The sequence below is a fragment of the Arvicola amphibius genome, chromosome 15 (assembly GCF_903992535.2).
Source record: "Arvicola amphibius chromosome 15, mArvAmp1.2, whole genome shotgun sequence".
Classification (NCBI taxonomy): Eukaryota; Metazoa; Chordata; class Mammalia; order Rodentia; family Cricetidae; genus Arvicola; species Arvicola amphibius.
The window spans coordinates 14,836,537-14,843,680 of NC_052061.1; the positions used below are offsets into that span (position 1 = coordinate 14,836,537).

Below are 7,144 nucleotides of genomic sequence, written 5' to 3' on the forward strand. Positions count from 1 at the left end.
CCCAGAACCCATGCAGAGGTAGGAAAGAACTCACTTCGCAGTCATCTGATCTCCACATGTCCCATGGAACACTAACAATCAATTTTTTTTAAAAGAGACAAGAACAAAATCTTTTCTGTGTAAAATACAGGCACTTCAGTTCCCAACATATAGATACCTGAGTCCCTGAGAGTAAGCAGGAAGCTTAGAAAAACCACCCAAGGGCTGGAGAGATGACTCAGCGGTTAAGAGCACTGGCTGCTCTTCCAGAAGTCCTGAGTTCAATTCCCAGCAACCACATGGTGGCTGACAACCATCTGTAATGACATCTGGTGCCTTCTTCTGGCATGTGGACATACATGGAGGCAGAATGTTGTATACATAATAAATCTAAAAAAAAGATCAAAATTTAAAAAAGAGAAATCACCCAAAAGATGATCCAAAGCTTGAGTCAACACTATATGGTACATAGATTTATTGCTAAATTTTATTTCTATTGGCACAATTAGAAGGCGTGAAGGAGAGTGGCTTTGGGCAGAGCTTGTATAAGGTCTTCCCAAATCATCACCCTGTAATCACACTTGAATCAAGACCAGTGGCAGAAGCTCAGGTTTCAACCCAAGACCTAAAGGTCCTACTAACTCTAGAAGAGATCCTTGGGTCAGCTTGTTCAGGTTCATTGAACATCCCAAATTCTCTGAATCAGGACCAGGAAAACCACACAACAGGAGCATGTACTGTCATTTGTCTGAAGACAAAGGGGTCAGAAGTCAAGAGGATGGCACCAGTTATTGCCTTCCACCCCCATTCCAGGCTTTACCTACCCTACAGGAACTCACCACTCGTCACGTGGGGCACGTTAGCCATCTTTCTGAGGACCCAATCTATCAGAGACTCTGTGGTGTAGTTCATGAGTAAAGGTATCCAATATGCAGCCAATACCATGGTGGAATCAGCCCCTGTGCACCAGAGAAGCCAGAGGCATGTCCCCCAAGCCCTGGCCGCACATACCCTGCTCATCCAACTCCTCCCCAACAGGACCCGACATGCTCCCAGACACCATTTCCAGCTGTTGATCCTAGTGGTCCATGGTCACCTGCTAAGTAAAGAGGAGCAGCAGCTAGAAAAGATGAGGTTCCACAGCCTTACCCTGCCATACCTCTCCGAGCCCCACAGCCCTGCTGGCTGGCTTGCTGTTGTAGATGTCAAGAGGATTCAGACTTCTGGGCAGCTGGCAGCACCAGGGTAGGTTTGTAGCAAATTGAGAGCACAAAAAGACTGGGTGAGCTGCTCTCCAGACCTGCCCTAAATAGCCATGCCACTTGACATGCCTCAGTTTCCTTGTTTGCTGGTTTGAGACAGGGTCTCACTATGTAGCTCTGGCTGGCTTGGAACTCAGAGATTTCTGTCAGCTTCCCAAAAGCAAGTGCCACCCAGTTGAAGAGAGTTATAGTCTTTATTCCCCAAGAAGGAGATAAGGATGATTAAATTAACTCAATACCTAGCACCGGGCAGTGGTGGCACAGGCCTCTAATCACTGCACTCAGGAGGTGAGGCTGGTGGGTCTCTTTGAGTTCAAGGCCAGCCAGAACTACAGAAAAACCCTGACTTGGGGGAAAAAAAAGAAAAAACTAGGACTCAACAGCAGGAAATGCTAATACACCTTGATTTCTCTTTGTCTTCATGACATTTATTTACCTTGTGTGCATGTCTATATACACTCACTCAGGGCACTATGGCACTAGGCCTTTGTTAATTTCACCATAGTCTAGGTAGGTCATCAACTTAAACATTTCTGCTTTACCTTAGTATCCAAGTACCTGGGATTACAGATGCCTGCCATGTAGCCTATTTTTGTTTTAATTCTGTGTATGTGTCCCCCTGTGCACACCCATACTTCATTTAGGTTTTGAGTTTTTTATTTTTTGTTTTGTTTTTTGAGACAGGGTTTCTCTGTGGCTTTGGAGCCTGTCCTGGAACTAGCTCTGTAGACCAGGCTGGTCTCGAACTCACAGAGATCCGCCTGCCTCTGCCTCCCGAGTGCTGGGATTAAAGGCATGCGCATGCGCCACCTTCGCCCGGCTAGGTTTTGAGTTTTTAAGGTGGTGTCTTTTATCCCTAAACTCCTAGCTGAAGATGACCTTGAACTTCTGATCCTGCCTCTTTCCCCTCGGGCTAGGATGGCAGGTGTAGGTTACCACACCCTCTCTGTGCACTAAGGTAAACAGCCTGAGGAAAGGGTTGCTGTGAGTTCAAGGCCAGCCTCGGTTAGGGAGTGAGCCACAGCCTGGATCTAGACTTAAATCCAGGAGACTTGAACCAGACTTGCTGCAGGAGGAGGTCTTTTCTGGCCTTTCCTGACCCTGTTGATAGGAGGCTGGATCTCTTTTTCTTTTTTTTTTTTTTTTTTTTTTTTTTGGTTTTTCGAGACAGGGTTTCTCTGTAGCTTTGGAGCCTGTCCTGGAACTAGCTCTTGTAGACCAGGCTGGTCTCGAACTCACAGGGATCCGCCTGCCTCTGCCTCCCGAGTGCTGGGATTAAAGGCGTGCGCCACCACCGCCCGGCTTGGATCTCTTTTTCATTTTAATGTTCCAAGGCCCCTGTAGTTCTCAGGTTCTAGCCCGAGACGAGATGGCTAGGTCGTTACTATTTCTGAGACCTCACTGTGCTGTTTGTTCATTTAGTCAGCAGAGCTGTGGGAGTATATATGGGTGGGGTGGAGAGTGTTTCATGATACAACTTCACAGTGAGTTGGGGGGGCAAGATATGGAAGGTTTTTGCTGTATTTTGTTTTTAGTTTTTTTTCCCTTTCTTTGAGACAGGGTTTCTCTGTGTAACCCTGGCTGGCCTTGAACTCAGAGAAAAGTGTGTGCCACCAGGCCCGGCTCTTGCTCCCACCCCAGACTAACTTAAGGAGAAATGTGTAAGCACAGTGCTAGTACATGCACACACACAGTAAAAAGGGGTTTACTGGTTGTATGTCTTAAATCCCGGTGGCCTGGAACATCCAAGCAAACAGATCTCTGACTTTGAGACCAGCCAGGACTACATAGTTTGACCCCATGTGTAACATTAAAAAAAAAGTAAATAAAAAAAAGTAAAATCCTATAGGGGGTGGAAAAATGGCTCAGTGATTAAGAGGGCTTTCTAATTTACAGAGGACCTGAGTTCTGTTCCCAGCACCCATGTCAGACAGCTTACAAACTCCTATAACTGCAACTCCAGGGGGTCAGATGCCTTATGGCCTTGATGGAAACCCACTGCATGTATACATACACAAGAGACACATGTACACATAAGTTAGTTTAAAAAAAAAGACAATCTCAGAAACTAAAAGACAAGGCCTTGGGCTTGTGCCAAGCCTGACCACCTGAGGTTAACCCCTGGGATCCACATGGTGGAAGGAGAAAATCAGCTCTCCTAAGCTGTCTTCTGTGCTCCACAATTCCACACTCAAAATAAATATATAAGCAAGTAAATGTACAACTTTAAGATCTCTAGGCCTGATTGGCCTAGGGCTGCTGAGCTTCCTGTGTTAGCCTCCTGAGCTCCTAGATTACAGGCATGAGCCAGCTCACCAAGCATACCATGAATTTTGTTTGAGATGGAGTTTCTCTGTGTAACCCTGGCCAGCCTGGAACTGGCTACATAGACCACAATAGCCTTGAACCAGCTGCAATCCTCCTGCTTCAGCAGTCCTCCTGAATGCTGGATTAGAGACATAAACCACCATGCCCAGCTCGCCATAGACTCTCCTCATCTCTAAACATCTCCCATGTGTTTCAACACAACAGGTTGAAAGACAACGGGTTATGCCTGCTAAGTACAGATACATCATTTACTTCCAAACGCTTTAAAGTACTGAGAGCTTAGGTGTAGGCATCTATAAAGAGGCAGGTAGAGAACCAAAGAATGCATGGGGGCTGGACATTGACACAGGACAGGTACAGGGTCAGAGAAAGTTAACACCTTGTGATACTTGGGCTGGATGAATCCATTGTCTCTTTATGATTCCTGTCCATGAAGGCCAGTGCTGTGGATGAAGATAGCATTAGAGTCTCGTCACCCTGAAGCAAGCTAAATGTGGTGCTGCATGATTTAATACCAGCACTCATGAGGCAGAGGCAGGTGGATCTCTTGTTGCATCCTGCCAGGTTACAGTGAAACCCTGTCTTAAAAACAGACAAAACACACATCTCCCAATACACCCCACTAGGACATCATCTCACCTGTACTGTCTCCCACTCCACACCGTTCTTTCCTGCATGTCTCCAGCTGGGAGCTTGAACTTGCCTGGATTGGCCTCCACTGTGTGTGAGACACATTAACTCCTTCGACAAACCCCCATTCCTCCAGCCTTTAAACACTACTAGCTGTCCAGCTTCCTTAAAGTGCTGGCTCCCATCGCCCCCTACTGTGGCCAGAGGTTCTGTCATAAAGCCCCAGGATATCGTTTCTTCCAGGTCCTCGAGGTCCCATCCAGTGTTTCCCAGGCCATTCCGAAGCCATTGACGGTCCAATCAAGCCCCACTACAGTGCTTCCCTGCCCGAGCTCACACCAACGCTGGTGCAGACCACGGCCGCATTCACCGCTTTCTGCACCTCGCACGGCTCGGGACAGGGGTCCTTACATCAGCCCCCAAACAAACCGAGGCCCAGACGCTCAACAGCCCTCCCAATATCCTTCCACTCCTCACAGGGAGGAGACCCGTGCACCGGGACGGCTATAACCGAACTGCCTGGCACACGCTAGCCTGCACCTTGCCACTGGCTAGGCACGAAATTGCTCCCTTCCATCCCTTTCCCGCCACTGTCACTCACCCTCGGACTACAAAGAAAGGGTTCTGAGAGACATACCAACTCCCTCCCCCAATTCGGCAGGTACAAGAGCTCCTTCACCACTAGCTAGCGGAATACACCTCCACCCTCTTCATGGAGGGCCACCATCGAGAGCCCAGCCACCAAGAGAGAAAGAGCGTCCCTAGAGGGACAAAGCGTGTCGACTTCCGCCTGCATCTCGGCCATCTTGGTTGTGGGCGTCCAGTACACAAGCCTTCATGCCCAATGTCCTACAGAATTGGGTCGATCCTTAGACTGCTGCTGTGGAACCTCAGTTTCCTTTCTAACCAATATCAATAATCCTAGCTTTCCATAAACCTTAGGGGATTACAGCAGAGTAAGGAGCTCATTTAATCGATGGCATTAAATTGAGCTCAGCAGTTAAGAACACTTAGTGTATCCATTAGGAATGGTGGTACACAACTTTAATCCCAGCACTTCGGAGGCAGAGGTAGGCGGATCTCTGTAAGTTCGAGGCCAGCCTCCTCTACTTAAGGTAGTAAGTTCCAGCATACCTAGAGCTACATAGTGATCCTGTCTCAAATCTCCCTGGCAAAAGAGGAAAAAAAAAAAAAAAACCGCACAAGTTCGGTTCCCAGCACCTACATGACAGCTCCAGTGTCCCGCGCTCTGACGCCCTCTTCTGGCCTCCGCTGCCACTACAAGCACGTGGTACACAGGCATGCAAACATACTTAAAAAAAAACACTCGGCAGACTGAGCTCTATGAATTTCAGGACAGCTGGAACTATACAAGTAAGATCTTCTTCCAAAATACTAAAAATTAATAAAAAGCAGTCGAGATGTCTCCGCGGGTAAAGACACGTGCTACCAAGCCTGAGTACCCGGGTAGCTTCCCCTAGAAGACGGGAGGAGGGAATAGACCCAGACACAGTACTTTGCCCTCTACGCCTGGGAGTGCAGGAGGGGTTCGAAGAAGTTTTTCTGTAAACCCCACAGGTCCGGACTCATCCCGCATGACGGTGCCGCGCGTGGGCACAGCATAAGAGAAGGAAACCATAACCACTGGTCCAGTGGAGAGTCCTCTAGCTGACCGCTCACAGAGTGCCGTACAACCGCACGCGAACCACTCGGGACAGCGCTAGGGGGCTGGAAGGACAGGAGGGGGTGTGGTCTACGATGGCGGCTCCGCCCTCCGGAAGTCCTTGGCTCTGTCTTAGCCGGTAGGCCCTTGTCCTAGTATGGGCATCCGGAAGTGGTTCGCGGCGCCGCAATACGTCACTACATCCAAATTTAGCCAGGGAAGTCGGCCCTGCTGCAGTGGCGGGAAGCCTACACGTTGGTGTGGGGGTGTTCCTTAAAGGACCAGCACAGCAAATGAAAGACAGTATTAGAACTTTATCCTTTTGCAACTAGAATCAGCTTTTTTTGGGGAGGGCTCGTGGCACAGAGTGGAACCGTTGTATGTGTGTGTGTGTGTGTGTGTGTGTGTGTGTGTTCGGGCGCGTGTGGTAATCGAACTCAGGTTGAGGCTTGGCAGTCAGTGACTCTACCCACTGAACTCTCTTAACGGCCCAGATATCTTTCTTGGGATAATTCAGCTTTCCGGGGTGCGAAGGCAGGACACTGCGGTGTCGGCGGGAAAGGGTGGCAAGCCTTACAAAACTGGGACTTCCATGGCACTGCGTTGCGGGAAAACTGGGAGATGTTTAACGCTGAGCGTGAAGACAGAGTCACATTGTGAATACAGGCTATTATAGGGGAGCTCCCTCCAGGTTTAGCCAGCGTTGTCCGAGCCCACTTTCCACCCATATCCGGGAGGATCGAGATAGAAAGGCTGGAGGCTTCAGTTGCCTCTCCCGCCGTAGTACGATCATTCGTTTGTTTAGTAAATACTGCCTCAGGTGTCTCACCTGTGGAGTGGAGGTGAGGGATCAGAGACATTAAATAAAGAGAAAGCTCAACAACCCCGGCGTGCAGTAACAACTTAATAAGTGGCAGCGTTTTTACTGTTCCGAGAACATTAATTAACTGGCCGGTAGGCGCGAGGAACAGTGCCCTCGGGGAATGTACCCCGTTTCCGGTCTTCCCCACTGCAACGGGAAGATTACCACCCCCACTACCTGTTGGTTAGTGGGTGGGCCTCATCGGCTGGTCCGCCCGTGAGTCTGAGAACTCAGAACAACCTGGGGTCTCAAGGCGCAGTGGGGGAAATTCTTCCTTGCCGGAGTTTAAGTCCATTCTCCTTCTAGGCGTAAATTTATTTCTATTTCTTTAAGGAGTCGCTGGCCACTGGAAAGCCCTGATGAAGCCTTCTGATTGGGCGTGGCGTCCCGGTGACGTCATTCAGACTATATTAAAAGGCT

General features: G+C 49.0%; 1 long non-coding RNA gene across 1 annotated transcript; it reads right to left on the bottom strand.

Moving 5' to 3' along the window:
- Positions 1-311: 311 nt before the first annotated feature.
- On the bottom strand, positions 312-5,131 carry LOC119801637. Its single transcript, XR_005283267.1, has 4 exons — positions 3,949-5,131; positions 819-1,078; positions 622-727; positions 312-369 (listed from the first exon to the last, which is right to left on the bottom strand). It is a non-coding gene; the product is annotated as an uncharacterized LOC119801637 (long non-coding RNA).
- Between the last annotated feature and the right edge of the window lie 2,013 nt (positions 5,132-7,144).